At 44.0% G+C, this 21,139-nt stretch overlaps 1 long non-coding RNA gene across 2 annotated transcripts in view; it reads left to right on the top strand.

Moving 5' to 3' along the window:
- Nucleotides 1-21,139, top strand: part of LOC141156563 (uncharacterized) — a 118,451-nt gene that overhangs the window by 76,180 nt on the left and 21,132 nt on the right. For both annotated transcript variants that reach the window (XR_012247677.1, XR_012247676.1), the window contains exon 2: nt 1,582-1,625. This is a non-coding gene — a long non-coding RNA (uncharacterized lncRNA). The remainder of the gene's footprint in view (nt 1-1,581; nt 1,626-21,139) is intronic.

The following is a 21,139-nucleotide window of genomic DNA, read 5'->3' on the forward strand; positions in this document are numbered from 1 at the left end:
TTTGTGGCGCGAGTCCTCCATACCTGGTCATTTTTGGCCCGCGTCCTCCATACCTGGTCCTTTTTGGCTCACGTCCTCCATACCTGGTCCCTTTTGGCCCGAGTCCTCCATACCTGGTCATTTTTGGCCCGCGTCCTCCATACCTGGTCCTTTTTGGCCCGCGTCCTCCATACCTGGTCCTTTTTGGCCCGAGTCCTCCATACCTCGTCCTTTTTGGCCCACGTCCTCCATACCTCGTCCTTTTTGGCCCGCGTCCTCCATACTTCGTCCTTTTTGGCCCGCGTCCTCCATACCTGGTCCTTTTTGGCCCGCGTCCTCCTTACCTGGTCCTTTTCGGCCCGCGTCCTCCATACCTGGTCCTTTTTTGGACCGCATCCTCCATACCAAGTCCCCTGTCCCGCGTCCTTCATCCCTCGTCCTTTTGGCCCGTGTCCTCCATTCCTCGTCCTCTGGCCCGCGTCCTCCATACCTGGTCATTTTGGCCCGCGTCCTCCATACCTGTTACTTTTTGGCCCTCGTCCTTTTCTGGCCCGCGTCCTTTTCTGGCCCGCGTCCTTCATACCTCGTCCTTTGTGGCCCTCCCATACTTTGGGAATGCTTTTCTGCAAAGGGGACAGGATGACTGCACCGTATTAAAGGGAGAATGGATGTGGAGTAATGTATCGCGAGATTTTGGCCAATAACCTCCTTCTGACAGTAAGAGCATTGAAGATGGGTCGTAGCTGGGTCTTCCAGCTTGGCAATGATCTGAAACACACAGTCAGGGCAACTAATGTTAAGAAGCATTTCAAAGTCCTGGAGTGGCCTAGCCAGTCTCCAGATCTTAACCCAATAGAAAATCTTTGGAGAGAGCTGAAACTCAATGTTGCCCAACAACTGCCCCGAAACCTGAAAGATCTGGAGATCTGTATGGATTAGTGGGCTAAAATCCCTGCTGCAGTGTCTTCAAACCTGGTCAAGAACTTCAGGAAACGTTTGACCTCTGTAATTGTAAACAAAGGTTTCTGTACCAAATATTTAAGTTTTAAGTTGTATCAAATACTTAATTTGCATTTTTATTACATGAAATATATAAAAATCATACGATATAATTGTTTGCTTTTTTTTTTTTCTGAGATTCTGTGTCTGAGGTGTATCTACGATAACAATTACAAACCCCTCCATTCTTTGTAGGTGGTAAAACTTGAAAAATCGGCAGTGTTTCAAATACTTATTTTCCCCACTGTGTGTGTTTTTGTTTTATCAAACTCTGAATTTTTTTCGTTATGCAGTGTACTTTATTTGATAACGGAAATTGTCATTCAAAACTTCAATAAAACCATCATATAGCTATGTTACTGGAAAAATAATTAATAAAATTGTGGATCTTTAAAGGCAAGGAGGGAAACATTTCTGCACCTTCAAGGTGTTAGCGAAATTCTTTTTGAAAGTATGTGTAATTTAATGAACTTCTGAATGTTTTTGTAGTTGTTCATTTTTACAGGCAAGAGTTGTTCAAACTGCATCACAAAGTTTTATCATCTATTAAGCCATTTTTCTTACATTTTACCGTAAATAAGGTTTTTGTTTTTCCTTCTGTAGGTATATGGATCAGGATCACAGACTAGGGCGTTTCAATATGTCAGGTTAGTGTGTAATAGTGTGTGTGTGTGTGTATATATATATAATCTGAGAGAGAGAGAGAATACATACATCTCTATTATACAAAATTTCATTTCTGCCACCATAGTTGGGTCATTTCACTTACTAAAGAATTAGCAAAATTCTGCTGACAGGTTTTACAGGCATTGTCATGTTGGCGCTGTTACAGATTAAAATGATACTTGCAGTGAAGAATTAAATTTTGTGGTTCTTGATTTTAAATATCGCGCCGGCGCATTCAATATAGTGGTCTTCAAAAATGAAACCAACAAAATGCCGTCCACTGTGTACCGAGGACCAATGCGGGAGCGTGCACAAGAGGCAGTCATCACCACTGCACATAGGAGCGCAGCGCACACAGGATTGCTCCCAACATATTTGGTATTACTAGTATTAAAATAAATTCAACCCCACGGTGCCACCAATGTATCAAAATAAAATATAAATATAAATTTTCTGTCTGCCTACCTAGTGGGATACAGCATATATATACATAGTGATACAGAACTTATCAGACTGTAAACAGCATGGTAAAGGCAGTTGGTGAGGATATATAGCTAGGCATCTATTTATTAAATAGCAAATCTTTCTAGAGGTTGATGATGATGAAAAGCTTGATAGGCGATACATTGGTTGATATATCGTTAGATATTCACTAGGTTGATCTATCCATCCAATAAATGTATGGCTCGAAAATGTATTGATCAATATACAGTGGGTACGGAAAGTATTCAGACCCCTTTAAATTTTTCACTCTTTCATTGCAGCCATTTGGTAAATTCTAAAGTTCATTTTCTTTTCTCATTAAGGTACATGCTGCACCCCATCTTGACTGAAAAAATCCAGAAATATAGAGATTTTTTAAAGAAAAACTGAAATATCAACTGGTCATAAGTATTCAGACCCTTTGCTCAGACACTCATATTTAAGTCACATGCTGTCCATTTCCTATTTCCTTGTGATCATCCTTGGGATGGTTCTACTCCTTCATTGGAGTCCAGCTGTGTTTAATTAATAGGACTTGATTTGGAAAGGCACACACCTGTCTGTCAGACCAAATGAGAATCATGAGCTCAAAGGAACTGCCCAAGGAGCTCAGAGACAGAATTGTGGCAAGACACAGATCTGGCCAAGGTTACAAAAGAATTTCTACATTACACAAGGTTCCTAAGAGCACAGTGGCCTCCATAATCCTTAAATGGAACAAGTTTGGGACCACCAAAAGTCTTCCTAGACCTGGCCGTCCAGCCAAACTGAGCAATCGTGGGAGAAGAGCCTTGGTGAGAGAGGTAAAGAAGAACCCCAAGATCACTGTGGCGGACCTCCAGAGATGCAGTAGGGAGATGGGAGAAAGTTCCAAAAAGTCAACTATCACTGCAGCCCTCCACCAGTCAGGCCTTTATGGCAGAGTGTACCGACCGAAGCCTCTCCTCAATGCACCAGAGGAAGATAGTTTACTATCGAAACGCGTTGTGGAAAGGGCTCATTAAATTTTATTTTTTAGCCCCAATCTGTCATCTCCAGTGTTAATCTTTTTAGCGCTCCATAGACCGCTTTTTATTCAATCCACTATATCGCCTTAATGCAAGACATATGAAAACCTGCATAGAATTTGCTCAAAAACACACTCCCAGACTATGAGAAATAAGATTCTCTGGTCTGATGAGACTAAGATAGAACTTTTTGGTGATAATTCTAAGCGGTATGTGTGGAGAAAACCAGACACTGCTCATCCTCTGCCCAACAGTGAAACCTGGTGGTGGCAGCATCATGCTATGGGGGTGTTTTTCAGCTGCAGGGACAGGACGACTGGTTGCAATTGAAGGAAACATGAATGCGGCCAAGTACAGAGTTATCCTGGATGAAAACCTCTTCCAGAGGGCTCTGGACCTCAGACTTGGGGAAAGGTTCACCTTCCAACAAGACAATGACCCTAAGCACACAGCTAAAATAACAAAGGAGTGGCTTCAGAGCAACTATGTGACCATTCTTGACTGGCCCAGCCAGAGTCCTGACCTAAACCCAATTGCGCATCTCTGGAGAGACCGGAAAATGGCTGTCCACCAATGTTCACCATCCAACCTGACGGAACTGGGAAGGATCTGCAAGGAAGAATGGCAGAGGATTCCCAAATCCAGGTGTGAAAAACTTGGGTGCTGCTACTCAATACTGAGCAAAGGGTCTGAATACTTATGATCATGTGATATTTCAGTTTTTCTTTTTTAATTTGCAAAAATGTCTACATTTTGTTTTTTCAGCCAAGATGGGGTGCAGAGTGTACTTTAATGAGAAAAAAATGAACTTTTTAGAATTTACCAAATGGCTGCAATGAAACAGAGTCAAAAATTTTAAAGGGGTCTGAATACTTTACGTACCCGCTGTATCTACCAATGAATGTATCGCCTATCGACATCTTCACTTACTGCCTTTACCATGTTATTTACAGTCTGGTTCGTTCTAGATCCCCCCTCTTTAGCACATATGCGATTTGCACTTAGTCGCATGCTGACTAGCTGCTCTCCCCATTTCTCTCAAAGCTCAGTGAAAAACAGACTAGTTGTTGCATGACCGTAAGTATGAAAATCACATGAGTGAAGTGGCCATGAGATGACTGATGAAACCTGCCAGCGAGCAGAGCTGAATCCTGACGGTATATTAAATGCTATTTGGATTGGACTGGCATGCCACAGGGCTTCAGTTTATAATTAAAGGACTCGTCCGGTTTGTGATGAAAGTCTGCAGTCACTCTGTGACTTCAGGCTTCTGAAATATCACAGCGCATGCACTGCACACTTTTTTAAAATTCTCCCTTGCCGGTGGCAAGAGTGGACGGTCATGTAAGTGCAAGTATGTGATTTGTATACTTCTGGCCATATTCCGACTAGACGTGTCTGGCCTCGCTCAATTCATTTTCATCGAGTAAGGCCACACGTCTAGTCGGCATGTGACTGCATGTATGCAAATCGCTGGCATGAGAGAATCCTGACAGTGTGCAGTGCGCGTTGTGAGAATTCTGAAGTCTGCCGTCACATAGAATGACTGCAGACTCATTACAAACTTGGACAACCCCTTTAATGTTCCTAACATAAATAAAAATATGAGAATTAGTCAGTATTACAAAAAAACATTTATATCCAGGTACCGGAAAGATGATGTTGTCTCTGGGAGTCGTTCTCTTTATTTTCTTCATCTTGTCCAGACTCCACACAATGCCCTTAAAAATAGCAGTGTCATTATAATGCTCCTGAATAAAAAATATCTGCTCTAAGCTGAGCCCCTGAATAAATAATTGCCCCTTACTATATTCCCTGCACAAAATATATCTTTATACTGCCTCCGCACACATCCCCATACTGAGTCTGCATCCATGCCCCCTCAAATTTCTCCTGTTTCCCCCTCCCCATATTGTGTCCGCACCCATCCCTCGTTCCCCAAACTGTGTAATTTAATCCTATTACATCTTCCCCCATCCAAACTTTTGGGGGTCGGAGCAGATGTAAAAGGATTTAAGGACCCATTTTAGGGGTGGGGGCAGATGTAATATTTGGGCTGCAAACTGTCTTTAAATCCTGTTTCACTGCCCCCGTACAATTAAACACAGGGAGCCGGCGCTGCACCTTCAGTGAGCTGGCTGTCAGCTTGACAGCTGGCTCAGAGAAGAACAGACTCCCAATTCGGGGGAGAGTGGCAAAAATGCAACCGCCGAAGGAGACTCCTCGAACCGCCGCATTAGGAAGCCAGTCTGCGCCCCACTGCAGGCTGCAAAGCGCCATTGCCATTTTGTTTTGTTTATTTTTTTTAAAGACCACTATACTGACTGCGCAGGTGCGATATTTAAATTAGGAGGCAGGTGACCTGCCATTTAAGGACAGAATGTTTTATGCGCATGAAATTACCCTTGGGGAAGTAGTAAAACTGCTGTCATGTAGTGGTCCATATTCATGCGCTCTGTAGATGCTCTCACCACCATCACTGATTGGCAGCTTTCTGCCTATGCACACTGGTGTGGGCGGGATTATGTAGAGCTCTGCATTCTGAGAATCTGTAGATCTGCAGCAGATAAAACAGGGATTCTATCAAAATGACGTCATTCTGCATTCAGATGCAAAAACCTGGTGACAGATTCCATGTAAAGGAGGTTTTCAACTAATAAATGAGAAAATTGCTGAAAAGATATTTTGTAAAGTGGGAAATTAAAGTGGGAAATTAAAGTCATCTATAGATAATACATGCTGTTCAGTTTCACTCCGCGTGGCATTCCTTGGGAGTTGTGGCAGAGCGTAATGTTCAATCACTGCTGCCTTATAAATGATGTATCTATGGGTCCATTCATACTGGATGGCGTGAAGTGTGGGTATAAATATAGGTTTTATTGCCCTCTAGTGACCAATCTATGTATTTATATACAATATCTTAGTAACTACAATTTGTCCATATTGTAATCGCGTAACAAAGCCTGAAGTCTCTTTTTTTTCCCCCAGAATTAATAGTCTTGCATTTAATAAGTACATACTGTAAAAGTTTATAAACTGCAGCAGTAAGAATTAGGTACTTGGTTCCATCTTATCCTGTGAATAGATAACTTGCTAAGTGATCCGGCTCTCCTCTTTTGGGGTTCGACCGCTGGGAATACTACTTCTCCATTTATTGTTTTGGGACTCCTGGAGATGGCAGTGCTATAGACACTGTATAGGGCAGTGGTCCTCAACCTTTCTTATCTGGAGAGCCACATCCAGATGCACCTTGGGGTAGTGACATCTGCTCCTGCTCTCCCCCAAAGTAGCGTCACCCAAATCCCCAATTACTATTATAATGGCAGCCAAACTTTCCCATAGAAATTAAACGGAGGCCGTATGCTTGCATCCAGTGGTTGTCACCTTACCCCGATTCAGTATGCTCGCATCAAGCACTCCCACCACACTATCACATCCAGCTGAAAGAATCTCCTGTGACTGGCAGGATGTTCCTACCTCCAGATAAATTAAATATATTAATCTCTAAAACCACAAGGCTGGTATATGTGCCTACAGATTTGTGCTACGGTGCAGGGCTAGTCACAGGTCTGGAGACCTGCTCTTTATAGCTTTTTACTGGACCTGGTGCTAATGCATCAAGCTGGCAGACAACCACGATCCACACATCATGGGCCTGCGAGTCACAGGTTGGGGATCTCTGGTATAGGGCATTCTGTAGCTCTCTGGATTGGTTGGGAAAAAATTGATCCTCTAAATAGGTTGACCAGGCTTTTAAGAAAAAAAAAATTTGTTCCATTTTACCACATTTTTGCGTATTACTTGTTGCCGATTTGAGCAAAGAAACTTGACAATATATCATAGTACTGTGCTAGTGAGTGGGGTGTTATACATTCTGTAAAAAGCCCCATTCCTGTCTGAGAGTTCTTGTAAGGGCAGAGACAAACTGCCATATAACTGGTGCGATGGTCACATCACAGTGCCCGGCTGGCCTGGCGCCTCTCCTGACCTGAGCATGACAGCCTGATGGATTTCTGTGCAGTTGTCAAGCTCAGGTCAGGAGAGCAGACAACCAGTACAAGGTTTATGATGCAATCCTCGCACGAGTTATATGGCCGACTGTCTCTGCCCTTACTTTTTGGATGAAAAAAAAATAATAATAATTTATGACCTTTTAAAAAACTTTACTGCATTGTATTACTGTAGGGAGGGTCCCTTTTTTCCATGATGTCACCAGATTTCAGGAGACTAGTACATTCCGCTCTGATGACCTAAAATGGACCCCAGAGCTGTCTGTGCACCCAGAGTAAAACCTAAAGGGGTTGGGCACTACTGTACATGTTCCTCTCATGTGAGTGAACTGCCATAGATGAAACTTTACTAAATACCTGGATTCTCAAATCCTTCTGTAGCCTGAGCTGCTCTGCTGCTCACATGCTGCCTGGCTGAGAATCCTCTGACTTGTGATGTCACCTCTGACTCTCCCTGTCATCTTGTCTTTGGATTCTGGTGACATCACAATGGTGTGACTTCCATGCTCACTCACTGATCACGTGTGTGTGTGTAGATAATATTTCCATATAGTGCCCTTTGAATAAGTATAAGTATGCCCCGTGAACTTTCCACATTTCTTCATATTACACACAAGCTTAAATGTGTTTAGTATATCACGTAAAATACAAAGTTTCAAGTATTTGTGACGTATAAAGGGAATGATGCATGGTTTTCTAATTATTTCATTCAAGTTTCACATTCTTACCTGATAAAACACTACTCCAGCATTTTTTTTCATTTAATCTCTGGAGTGGTGCTTAACCCCTTCACCACATTTGCAGTATATACTCTTCATGGAAGGGAAAGACTTCCCGACCAATGGAGTATAGATTCGACAAGGCGATCGCGCGCACACAGGAGCTGTGTGTGTGTGTGTGTGTGTGTGTGTGTGTGTGTGTGTGTGTGTGTGTGTATGTGTATGTATGTATGTGTGTGTGTGTGTGTGTGTGTGTGTGTGTGTGTATGTGTGTGTGTGTGTGTGTGTGTGTGTGTGTGTGTGTGTGTATGTATGTGTGTGTGTGTGTGTGTGTGTGTGTGTGTGTGTGTGTACCCGGCAAACATCATAGTTGACGCCCGACTCACTGCCAGAAATGGTGCCCTCACCGCTGCCGGCAGTTTACCCCCTAAATGCTTCAATTGATCGCAGCATTTAGAAGGTAGGGAGGGAGCTCCCTCTCCCCTACGATCGGTGCCCCCGCGATGTCATTATAAGAGCTCGATCTTTGCCATGGTGACCTGAGGTTGTCATGACTACATCTGGATCACCAGGTTAGAGTTTAAGGGGTGCACAGAGCATGGTGTAAGGGGCTTGTGTCAGTGCAGCACTAACAGTTGTAAAGCATTGTAGTGCTGGTAAATTTGATTGCTTTATACCAGCGATCAGACTACTGAAGGTGAACGTCCCATATAGGGACTAAGTAAATAAAAGTGTAATTACAATATATATTAACCATAAAGAAGTATTTGTTTAAAAAATCAACAATAAAAGTACACCCATTTGATATTGTCGCATCCGGAATGACCTGACCTATAAAACTGTCAAACTAATTAACCTGTTCAGTGAACAGCTTTAAAAAATTAATACAAAAGGAGGCAAAAAACAATACTTTTTCATCGTACCACCAAACAAAAAGTGGACTAAAACGCGATCAGAAATATGAATGTAAATAAAAAATTGTATCACTGAAAACATCATCTTGCACCCCCCCCAAAAAAACAAGCCACCATACAGCTCCATCAATGCCAAAATAATTTATAACTCTCAGAATACAGCGATCGCTGTAATCGCACCAACCTGAAGAATAGTCGTCTAATCACTTATACCGCACAAGGAACGGCGTAAAAAATAAATCTAAATCTTCAGCAGCTGTTGATTTGTTCATTCTGTCACCCAAAGATCGCAGTAAGGCTCAGCGCACATTTATCCTGTGCTCTACGCTGAGCGCTTACACCGGGGTTTCCATGTAAATCTCTGAAATACGTGACTCAGACGGAAACCTAGAGGGAAGATTCCCTATAGTGAGACAGATGGAGACACTGTGGACGCCGTCTGGCCTATGATCCGGTGGTGTCCGTCTTTTTAGGCTTGCATGAAAGCACAGTCGACCACAGGTTTGTACACTTCTGAAAAGGACACTGCTGAACAGAGGCTAGACTGAGTTCAGAGTAACTCTGCTGCCCCATTATAGTGAGTGGACCAGTCGGCTGTGTCATCTGCATTACTTCATTCGAAATATGGGGGGCTTCCATGTTACTGGCAGTACAAAGGCTCTGGAAAAGTACTATGGCTCCTCGCCACCCCTCCCCCCAAAAACAGAAACTCAGCAAATCTGAACTCCCAAATACAGATGATCCCCCTTCTGAGCCCCACAGTGTGCCTAAACCACATTTAACGTCCACATGTTTGGCATTTCTGTAGCGATGAGAGCCCATTTAATTTACGGGTACGTGTCTCCAGTAGAACGTGCTGGGCACTTCATTAGTAGATTTGCAAGTTTCACTCCAACATCCACTGCTGCTTGTTAATGTAAAACACCCATGGAGTCAAAATCGTCACTACACCTGCAGATAAATTCCCAGAGGGGTATAATTTCCAAAATGGGGTCACTTGAGGGGGTATTCTGCTCGTCTAGCACGTAGGGGCTCTGTATCTGGAGTCTGCAAACTATTCTAGGAAAATCTGTGCTCCAGGAGGCAAATAGCGTTCCTTACCTCCCGAATCTCACCGTACACTATGCAGTACTGTACAGCCACATATGGGATATTTTTACATTCAGCAGAAACTGTGACAAATTTTGGTGCCATTTTTACCCTTTTCCCTGTATAAAAATGTAAAATCTGGGGCAAAAGCAAAATATTTGTGGTAAACAAATGTAATTAATTTTTTTTCATCACTGCCCAATGGTGTAAAATTCTGACACACTTGTGGTGTCAATATGATCACCGCACCCCTAGATTAATTCATTGAGAGGTGTAATTTTGTAATATGGGGTCACTTGTGGGGGTTCTGCTGTTCTGGCACCTCAGTGGCTCTCCCAGTGGGTCATGGCACCTTCAAACCATAACAGTGAAATCTGCCCAAAAAACAAAGATCCATTTTTTTCCCTTTAGCCCTTAGACAAATTAAAAATTTGGAACTAAAACAACATTTTAGTGGCAAAAAAAGCGATTAATCTTCACCGCCCATTGGTATAAAATTCTTTGTAGCACATGTGGTGTCAACATCCTCACTGCACCCCTAGATGAATTCATTGAGGGATCTAGTTTTATAAAATGACGTTACTTATGGGAGGTTTCTGCTGTTCTGGCACCTCAGGGGCTCTGCCAATGTGACATGGCACCCTCAAACCATTCCAGCAAAATTTTAACTCCAGTATGGCGCTTCTTCCCTCCTGAGCATTGCACTGTGCCTCAAAAGTCATTTTCAACCACATATGGGGAATCTGTGTACTCAGGAGAAATTGCACAACACATTTTGGTGCCATTTTCTCCAGGTATCCTTGTGAAAATGAGAAAATTTGAGGCTACAACACTTTTGTGGGAAAAAAGTATGTGTGTATTTAATTTCCAAAAAAATAACAGTGAAGAAGCCGGAGGGTGAATACATGACCGGAGGACTTGCGTTTAAAGCTCCACTACAGCGGTGAATAAAAACAAAAAATGCTGACACGTTCAGTATTTGGTCAGTATTTTATATCCGTATTTGTAAGCCAAAATCAGGAGTGGAACAATCAGAGGAAAAGTATAATAGAAACACGTCACCACTTCTGCATTTATCACACACTCCTGGTTTTGGCTTACAAACACTGAGGTAAAATATGAATTAAATACTGAACGTGACCTTTTAAAGAGGTTTTTGTCACCTACCCACAGTTTACTGGGGGTCTAACTGTTTGATCCCGGCATTGATCATCAGAATGGGGCACTTTTACCCTCCCTAGAATGGAGTACACATGTGACTGCTGTAGCGCCCCGAGGGTTCGGTTGCTACAGGGGTATTGCACCTCAACCAGAGGTGTGATATTCCACTCCCAGGTAAGGATGGAGTGTGGACCAGGGCTCAGTTAGCTGCATACACCACACACTCCCCATTTCCAGGGGACAGCTCGACGGTGCTCCCATTTTATTGCAGGCACAACTGACCATGTCCCTGGCTGGAGGGGGGAGAGAACCCAGTGGTGTAGGAGCAGAAGGGGACGGTTTCTGGAGCATAGGAAGGAGCTCATTGGGTGCAGGTCACCTGAGCTCAGACACAGAGAAGTAGATAAAAGGTGGGAGCCATCTTAAGTGAGGAGTAGAAGTTGAGTAGTGGAGTGGAGAAAGAGAGAGGTAGTTCAGCCAGAGAGAGCTGGCAGGGAGCTGTGGCTCAGCTTGAGCTCAGCTCCACGAGGCAGGCCTAGAGAGAAGGCCGGGGCCAGAGAGGAGAAGGAGAAGGAAGGAAGGAGAAGAAACAGAGGAGTGGAAGGGCTCCAGAAACAAGAAGGCAGAAGGGACCCTAGGAGAGCAGAACGGACAGCAACCGGAGCACTAAGGGTCAGGCTGTGGAAGGGTACCGGATTCCCAAGTTGGTGGAGGTAAATCATCCCTCAGCCAAGAACCGGAGGTCGTGATCATTTATTGGTGCGACCCCCCGCCAAACCTGCTAGGAAGGCACCATATAGGATAGCGGGAAGTGTAGGCCAACGATTACCCGACACGGTCCGCTGTAGCTGGACAGAAGTGTGGTCACTGGTGGGGCACGAGAGGCCAGAGAAAGGACAGAAGGGGGTCCTGTGCCATACTTCTGAATTGCCTGGGGGTTGACCGAGCCCCTCACCTGGTGGACGCAGCACGGCTTGGGCAGTCGTTGCTGACAGAAGTGATTTGGATATCAACTGTGAGTAAAAGACCCTGGACTGCACCATTGGACTCTGTGTGATTTATGCTGCGCCTGCACCATCACCCCCAGCATCCACCTACATTGCCCTGAGGCTACACTCTTCCTGTGGGGAGTTATCCTACCCCTGTGCTGCACACCAACACCAGCCTCAGCGGTCTGCCTTGCAGCGGCGGTTATCTCTGACCGCAATCCACGTGTGGCATAGTCAGACATTCAAAACATCTATAAATAGACTGCCACAGCATTGGTCTGACCACCCTGAGCCACAGGACCGGGTTGCCACTACTACCCCCATCAGCACCGTACGCTAGAAGGCCCAGTTCCGGGTACCCCACGGCCCAGGGGGCGAGTCACTGCCACTCCATTCATTCCCTAGAGGACTGTACTCTGCTTTCTCTGGCTGACTGGTGGGGAATGCATAAAGTGGCAGTTGAGCATGCCCACTAGTGCTGCATTCTAAGGCAAGGGTCACATGACAGTTTTTATCTCATCCGAGAAAATCTGTTCAATTATGCTATTCACACTCTGATCGCCCGCTGATCAAACTCTGATCAGAGTGTGATCCAATTTTCTCGAAGGTGAAGAAAAAAAGTTTCTCCACCTCTTCCATTCAGTTGGTCTGTGAAAATCAGACTGCACTCTGATGGCATCTGAGTGCTGTCTGATGCTTTTCACAGACACAAACTCGTCCGAGTTATTTGGACTCCTATGAAGCTCTGTCTCCTTGAGAGACCATGATATTCACTAATTTCTGCAATATCACAGTATTTTGGTAATTAGTGAATTTCATGGTCTGCTATGGAGACTGAGCTACCACAGTATTGTAGTATATAATATAAGCAATCAAACGATCGTAGGTTCACATTCCCTTAAATGATTAAAAAAAATAAAGTTCGTCGGGTTTGTTTTTTGTTTTTGTACACCTCATGAATCTGAGCCTGGCTTTACAATTGCGATTAGATGACTGTGTGTGACTGGTCAAACACCTCCACCAGTCAACCTTTCCCAGCACCGCACCAGGTAATTGTCAGATCTTCTGCCCGGACATCTTTTTAGCCTTCTGATCGACTTGCATTGTAAGGTATTGACGCACCCCCGGGGCCGTGGGATACTCGGCAGCCGGGCCTCCGGTAGCTGGGGGATATCACGGTGGCTGGCCCGGTCCGTGACCCAGGGCGGTCAGTAAAAGGGGGAATATATAGGGGATTTGGAAAGTTCGTGGCGCCACCTGTGGATTGCGGCTAGAGGGAGCCGCCGCTGCGAAGCAGTCCTCTGAGGCAGATGGTAGAGCAGCTTGTGATGGAATGGCGCCCCACAGGTGGAGCGGGCCTCAGGGCAGCGTGGCGTGTAATGGATGTTGGTGCAAGGGAGAGACGGCAGGACGGTCCCGGAGGAAAGACAGACACTCACACGGGGGTAAGCTTCAGTACCTTTACTGGTGATGCTGCAGGCACGGTCCAGGGTACTCCAGGTGAAGGGCACACTTTTGGACTCTCCCCAGTGAGCGGGTATAGGGCCTCCTGATCCGTTGCTTTACTCTCTAAGCTTCCGACCTTCCTGGAGCTAGGCCTAGCTTGGTTACTGTCTCTCTCTGCACCTGCTGACCTGGTGGTAGGGCCTTCTCTTTGGAGATCACTCTCCCTGGACGCTGGGGCCTCCGTGTCTCCTAGCCCTGGTACTGTAGTCAGCATTCGGTGATCCTGGGACCTGTAGTCCTCCAGGGGTTCCGGTGGTTCCTACTGACTATAAATGTCCCTGTAGGCGCGGACCCGGTGTCCGGTATATATATTGGGGTGAGCCTGGTATGCTCCTCTGCCCCCTCACTACTTCTTCCTACTCCTCTCGCCTTCGGCCCACTCAAGGCCCTCACTAGGCTTTCACACGTGCTGTAGGCCTTGGCTCGCCTAAGCATAGCAGCCAGCGTGCTCCTGTCTGAGTGTCAGCACGCTCTCTGCTCAACTCTGAGCTGTGTTTCTCTCTGTCTCTGAACACTCACTGCACACTAACTGAGCTGCCTGGCTCCACCCTCCCTTTATATATCGCTAATGGCTCCCTCTGCTGGTCTGAGGTGGTAGGGTGGAGGTGTGTGAATGTGTGGGGGCCTCTTGTGGAGAAGTCCATCCATGCACCCTTCTGGGTTCTGTGGCACCAATGCGTAGCAGGGCGCCACAGTATGCAGCGTCTTTCTGGTGGAAAATGCCAGAAGAATGTACATATTACTACTTCTAATTGCTAGCGGTTTTTGAAAGATTGAGCATTTTTAAGAACCTCAAAAGCCTTAACATATAGAAATGAAATAAAAATTCTATTCTTTTGAGCATTTTTGAGAAACTAATGTAATGCCAAACTATCCTCTTTTCTAGTAATTGTAATCAAATTAATGGAGTAACACATGGAGATAAATATAATTGTTTGGCTGTGTGCCCACGATGCGTTTTTGGTGCATATTTGCAGCGCGTAAACGCTCCAGAAACGCATTGCATACCTTATCCCATGACTTCCTATGACATTCTGAAAGTTCTGTGCACATGGTCCGTATTTTTTCTGCGCAGATTTTACTCGCAGAAAAAATACGGACATGACCAATTCTTGTGCGTTTCTGCATGCAGATTTTCCTATACAATGCATTGGAAAAACGCATGTCAAATACGCATCAAATGCGCGTCAAAAATGCATGTAAAAAACGCATGCGTTTTTCTGCCAAGGAGATACAGAAATACTCAGGAGAATTTCTGCTTCATTTCTGCATTGTGGGCACTAAGCCTTTTACCCCTTCACACCCCTCCCCTCCCCAGCCTGTTTTCACCTTCATGACCAGGCCAGTTTTTACAATTCTGACCAGTGGCACTTTATGTGGTAATAACTCTAAAACGCTTCAACGGGTCTCAGTTATTGTGAGATTGTTTTTTGTTTTGTTTTTTCGTGACCTTGTATTTCATGATGGTGGTAAAATTTGTTCGCTATTTGTGAAAATATCGGAAATTGCAAAATGTTCACACTTTTTGCCCAATTTCCAAACTTTTAATTTTTATGCCCTTAAACACACAATTGTTAATATGGAACATTTTTCACATGTCTACTTTACTTTAAATCAGCATGATTATTGAAACATTTGGGGGAGAGGGTTGTTTTGTTTTTTCAGGGACCACATCATATTTGAAGTGACTTTGGGAGGCATATATGATAGAAAATACACAAGTGACTCCATTTTAAAAACTGCACCCCTCAAGGTGTTCAATGCCTCATTCAAGAAGTTTATTAACCTTTAGGTGCTTCACAAGAATTAAAGAAATGTGGAAGGAAAAAAATTTACATTTTCCCACAAAAATGTTCATTTAGCCCCAAATTTTGTGGTGAAAACTGTTTTGGGAGCGGGGCTTGGTTAGGAAGGAGCGCCAATTTGACTTTTGGAACGCAAAATTGGCTGGAATAGATGGCGGACGCCATGTACTATTTGCATAGCTGCTGATGTGTCTAAACAGTGGAAACCCCCCATAAGTGACCCCAAGTTGGTAACTACACCCCTCAAGGATTTTATCTAGATGTGTAGTGAGAACCTTAATCCCGTTGGTACTTCACAAAATTTTATAACGTTGAGCCATGAAAATGAAAATATACATTTTTCCCACAAAAATGTTACTTCAGCCCCAAATTTTTAATTTTCACAAGGGTAACAGGAGAAAATGGACAGTTCAGTCTGTTGTGAAATCTTGTCCTGAGTACACCAAAACCCCAAATGTGGTGGAAAACTACTGTTTGGGAAGGGAAGGAGCCCTAATTGAATTCTGTTGTTTTGGCTGGAACAGATTGCAAATGCCATGTCACATTTGACGACCCCTTGACATGCCAAAACAGCAGAAACCCCCCACAAGTGACTCCATTTTGGAAACTATCCCTCTTGAGGAAGGAGCACCATATTGTAGTGAACATTTAGCTGGAATGGTTTGAGGGTGCCATGTCACATTGGCAGAGCCCCCAAGGTGCCAGAACCACAAACCCCCCTCCCCCCATAATAGACCTCATTTTACAAACTATACCTCTCAATTAATATGATTGATGCACGCCTAGATTAATTGACACCACAGGTGTGTCACAGAACCTTATACCATTGGGCAGTAAAGAAAATATAATTACTTTTTTACCACAAAAATTTTGTTTTAGCTCCAGATTTTACATTTTCACATGGGGAAATTGGTAAAAATGGCACCAAAATTTGTCACACAATTTCTGCTGAATTTGGGCAATACCCCATATGTGGTTTAGCCATATGACGAGACGCTGGAGGGAAGGAGCGCTATTTGACTCTTGGAGAACAAAATAGTGTATAATAGTTTGCAGACTCCATATACAGAAGTCCCTATGTGCCAGAAGAGCAGAATCCCCCTCAAATGACCCCATTGTGGAAATTACACCCCTCTGGGAATTTATCTACAGGTGAAGTCACGAATTTGACTCCATGAATGTTTGCCAGAAACGAGCAGCAGTGTATGTTGCTGAGTGAAATTTGCCGTCGTAGTGCCCAGTACGTTGCAGTACCCACACATTGTGCCCAGCTCAGGCTTCTGGAGACATGTACCCTGTAAATTAAGCGGGCTCCCATCGCTACAGAAATGCCAAATGTGAATGATAACTACAGTTTAGGCACACTATGGGGCTGAGAAAGGAGGGGGCAGCATGAGGATTTGGGAGTACAGAATTTGCTGGATTTCTTTTGAGGGGTGGAGAGAGCCATAGCACTTTTCCAGAGCCTTTGTGCTACTAGTAACGTGAAAGCTCCCTATGTTTCCATTAACAGATGACTACCTGAGTGGAGACTTGCTTTTTTTTTGGATTTTTGGATTGAGTTGAAGCTTTTGTTGGGAACATTTTACATAATATTTGGGATCACATTTATTCTGTGCACTTGCATCGGGGTCTCCATTTAAATCTCCGAATGACGTGATTCTGATGAAATCCCCGACTGATCCGTTCACTATAAAGAGGCAGCAGAGTTACTCTGTACTCCGTCTGGCCTCTGTTCAGCGGTGTCCTTTTCAGAAGTGCACAAAACTGTGTGGTTGGCCACGCTTATGTGTATGCGCTTAAAAAAACTGGCACTGCTGGATCATAGGCCAGAGTGCCTCCATCTGCCTCACTATAGGGAATCTTCCGTGGGGGTTTTCATCTAAATCACGTATTTCAGATATTCACACAGAAATCCTGGTGTAAGTGCTCAGTGCAGTGTGAAGGATAAATGTGAGCTGAGCCTTACTGCGATCTTTGGGAGGCAAAATGAACAAATCAACAGCAGGTGAAGAATTGGTTGTATCTATTTTTTATGCCATTCCTCGTGTGATATAATTGATTAGACGACTTTATTCTTCTGGTCGGTGCAATTGCAGTGATACAAGATTTATATATTTTTGTTTTGTTTGGGTGCCGTCTCACTCTAAAAGACTTTAGTTTTAGCAAAAAAAAAAAGTTTTTGCATCACCATATTTTGAAAGCTATAATTTTTCCATATTTCGGCCGACAGTCATGTGAGGGCTTGTTTTTTGCGGGACGAGTTGACGTTTTCATTAATACCATTTTCGGTACAACATTTTTTGATCGTTTTTCTATTCCAATTTTTGGGAGGCATAATGAACAAAAACCAGTGATACAGAAATGTGTTTCTGGGGATTTTTTTTTTTGCCATTCACGGTGTGGTGAGTGATCAGATAACTTTATTCTTCGGGTCAGTACGATTACAGTGATACAACATTTTCTTTTTTTTTTTTCCAGTGTTTACACAAACTATTTTATAGAAAGAATTGTTTTTTGCATCTCTGTATTCTGAAAGCTATAGCTTTTTATTTTTGCGTTGCTGGAGCTGTATGGCGGCTTGTGTTTTGCGGGACAAGATGAATTTTTATTTACCTTCAACTTTTTGATTGCGTTTTGTTCAGCGGCATTGTGCAGATCTGAGCAGAGGGAGCTCTCTGCTTTGCCGATCGATGTCGCTGTCACTATTGAAAGCAGCATTAGAAGGGTTAAACGCCCTTGATCGGTGCTAGCACCAATCGTGGGCGTTGCCGCAGGGTGTAGGCTCTCATACAGAGCTGACGCCCGCGTTTAACTGCGCCGGCCATCGGTATGAGCCCACACGATCGTCCTGCCGTACACCGCGCTTTGTCGGAACGCACCTCCTGCAGCGCCGTATATGTATGGCCAGTGCCATGAAGGGGTTAACCCCTTAAGCCCCAGAGCATTTTCCGTTTTTGCATTTTCGTTTTTGCTCCCCTTGTTCCCAGAGCCATAGCGTTTTTATTTTTTGGTCAATATGGCCATGTGAGGGCTTATTTTTTGCGGGACGAGTTGTACTTGTCAACGCCATTACTAGTTTTACCATATCCTGTACGGGAAAACGGGAAAAAAATTCCAAGTGCGGTAAAATTGCAAAAAAAGTGCAATACCACAGTTGTTTTTTATTTTATTTTTTTACCACGTTCACTGAATGCTAAAACTGACCTGCTCTTCTTATTCTACAGGTCATTACGAGTTCACAGACACCAAACATGTATAGGTTCTTTTATATTTAAGTGGTGAAAAAAAAATTCCAAAATTTGGTAAAAAAAAAAAAAAAATAGCGCCATTTTCTAAGACCCGTAGCGTCTCCATTTTTCGTGATCTGGGGCTGGTTGATGGCTTATTTTTTGCGTGCCGGGCTGACGTTTTTATTGATAACATTTGGAATAGATCCGATGTTTTGATCGCCCGTTATTGCATTTTATTGCAATTTTGCGGCGACCAAAAAACGTAATTCTGGCGTTTAGAATTTTTTTCTCGTTACGCCGTTTACCGATCGGATTAATTCTTTTTTTATATTGATAGATCGGGCAATTCTGAACGCGGCGATACCAAATATGTGTATGTGTTTTTTTTTTTTATATATATTTTATTTTGAATGGGGCGAAAGGGGGGTGATTTAAACTTTTATATTTTTTTTAAAAACTTTTTTTTTTTTACTTTTTGCATGCTTCTATAGTCTCCATAGGAGACTAGAAGCAGCAACTGTCCGATCGCCTCTGCTACATACAGGGGACGAGCAGGTCCCCTGCATGCAGCAGAAATGGTCCTGTGCTATTAGCGCCGACCACTAGGTGGCGCTCATAGCGACAAGATCATGACAACCACAGGCGTCTGCTGCAGACCCTGGGTTGTCATGCACGCCCATCGGCGACCCGCGATCACGTGACGGGGTCGCCGGTGGGCGAGGCTTATGACGCGCTACCCGGAAGCGCGCGTTAAATGCTGCTGTCGGAGATCGCGATTCCACCCGCGGCTGTTGCAGGCACATGTCAGCTGTAAGAATCAGCTGACATGTGCTCCGTTCAGTGAGGGCTCAGCGCAGCAGCCCTCACTGAACGGGGGGTACGCAAATATGCGTACTAATACGTCCCCGGTAAGTAAGGGGTTAAAGCGTAACTGACATTTTAATTTTGTTTCATAAATCAATAGTGCACATGAAAATAAACAACTTTGTAATAAGTATTATCAGAGAAATCTGCTTCTTTCTCTGCCAAAATTGATCAGTCCTTATCAAAATTCTCAATTCTGAGGTAAAATGTGTCTTCAGTGAGGGCGAGTGCTCCATTCCTGAGAGAAGATGGCAGGTGCTGCTGCTAAGCTTCTATGGAAATACAGCTCCTCCTTCCTCCTCTCCTTCTATCTCTAGCTCCTCCTTTCTACATTCAGAATTTTGGTAGACTTAACAATTTTGGCGGAGCAAGAAGCAAATCTCTCTGATAAGAAATATTACAAAGATGCTTATTCTTACGTGTACTATTGATTCTTGGTATAAAGTGTAACCGTTTTTTAATTCCTGAGTCAGTCATAACATAGCCACATGTGGTGCTGAACAGGAGACCGGCAACATCAAAAATAGGAAGAGAGAAGAACTGTGGCCCTCACCCCATGGCTTCAAAATGATTCCTAGATTCCATCCGGGCGGAGGAGACAGGAAAGAGCGGCGGCTGTTTCACGCTCCATGCGCTAAATTCAGCCTGCATGAAGTGCTTGGCATTGTGATACGGACGTCGCTCTATTTTCTGTCTCCTCCGCCCGGATGTAATAAAGTAATAACTTTTTAGTCACGGGGTGAGTGACATAGTTTTGTGTTTTTGTTTTTTTCTCTTCCTATTTTTGAGAAACTATTTTTCTGACGTTTTCTGATCCAAAATCGCCAGGAAGATTATATAAACACACCCCAGGGATTAGTTAAAACCAATCTTGCCAGAAATCTCCAGGTAATTTTATGCTGCTAAATTTTAGTTTGTTACATGTGAGTTATTGTACCCACTGAATCTGTAACAAATCCACTTTGTCTGAATGTCACGTTTATTTCTTGTATGATTCATTCAGTTGTCACTTGGTTCCTTCTGCTCTCCTTTTGTGGGATATGTAGAGGGTCCCGTTCATGTTTTTTGAGGTGACACCTGTTGGACCCATTTATTGATCTTTTTTTGTCTGAATGTAGCCTAAATAATGAATGACCAAAACTCTTCTTTCCTGCCGTCTGCTTTACTTGTGAGACCTTGCTGTGTTTGGTCTTTCTTTCCTGAAGGCTGCATTCAGACTACTGTATAAATCAGACCAAGATCAGACAGAAATGCATGGACTGGCCGGAGGATCTCCTGACCCAGGCGTGACCGCTTCATAGAAATATATGGGAGACCAGCTGGCCACTCCATGCATTGCAGTCTGATTTATACGGTCGTCTCACTGCCTTCTAAGGGTTAGTTAGGCAGCTTATCTCTGATCTCCCTCTTGGACCGATTAATTGGCATACGGTGCGACCCAAACACTTCCAACCTTCAGCGGCCAAAGGCCACAAAATTTAGTTTAACAAATCCTGTAGCCATTGGTCACTGCTGTTGGGAAGAGTTTTGTCCACACTTTTGTCTGATCTCACCCTTACTGCAGACTTGTAATAAAATTGATGACAGAGGTGGACTCCGTCATGCCTTGTGCACAGCCTGCAGTGCTGAATATAACCAGCCTAGGCCACATTATGACAATACAATATACTTGTATTAGTTATAGGACTTGTCTGCTCCTCTGATGAAAGGCTGCA

This window comes from Phyllobates terribilis, unplaced genomic scaffold (assembly GCF_046119375.1).
Source record: "Phyllobates terribilis strain yellow unplaced genomic scaffold, ASM4611937v1 Scaffold_8__6_contigs__length_399053987, whole genome shotgun sequence".
Taxonomy (NCBI): Eukaryota; Metazoa; Chordata; class Amphibia; order Anura; family Dendrobatidae; genus Phyllobates; species Phyllobates terribilis.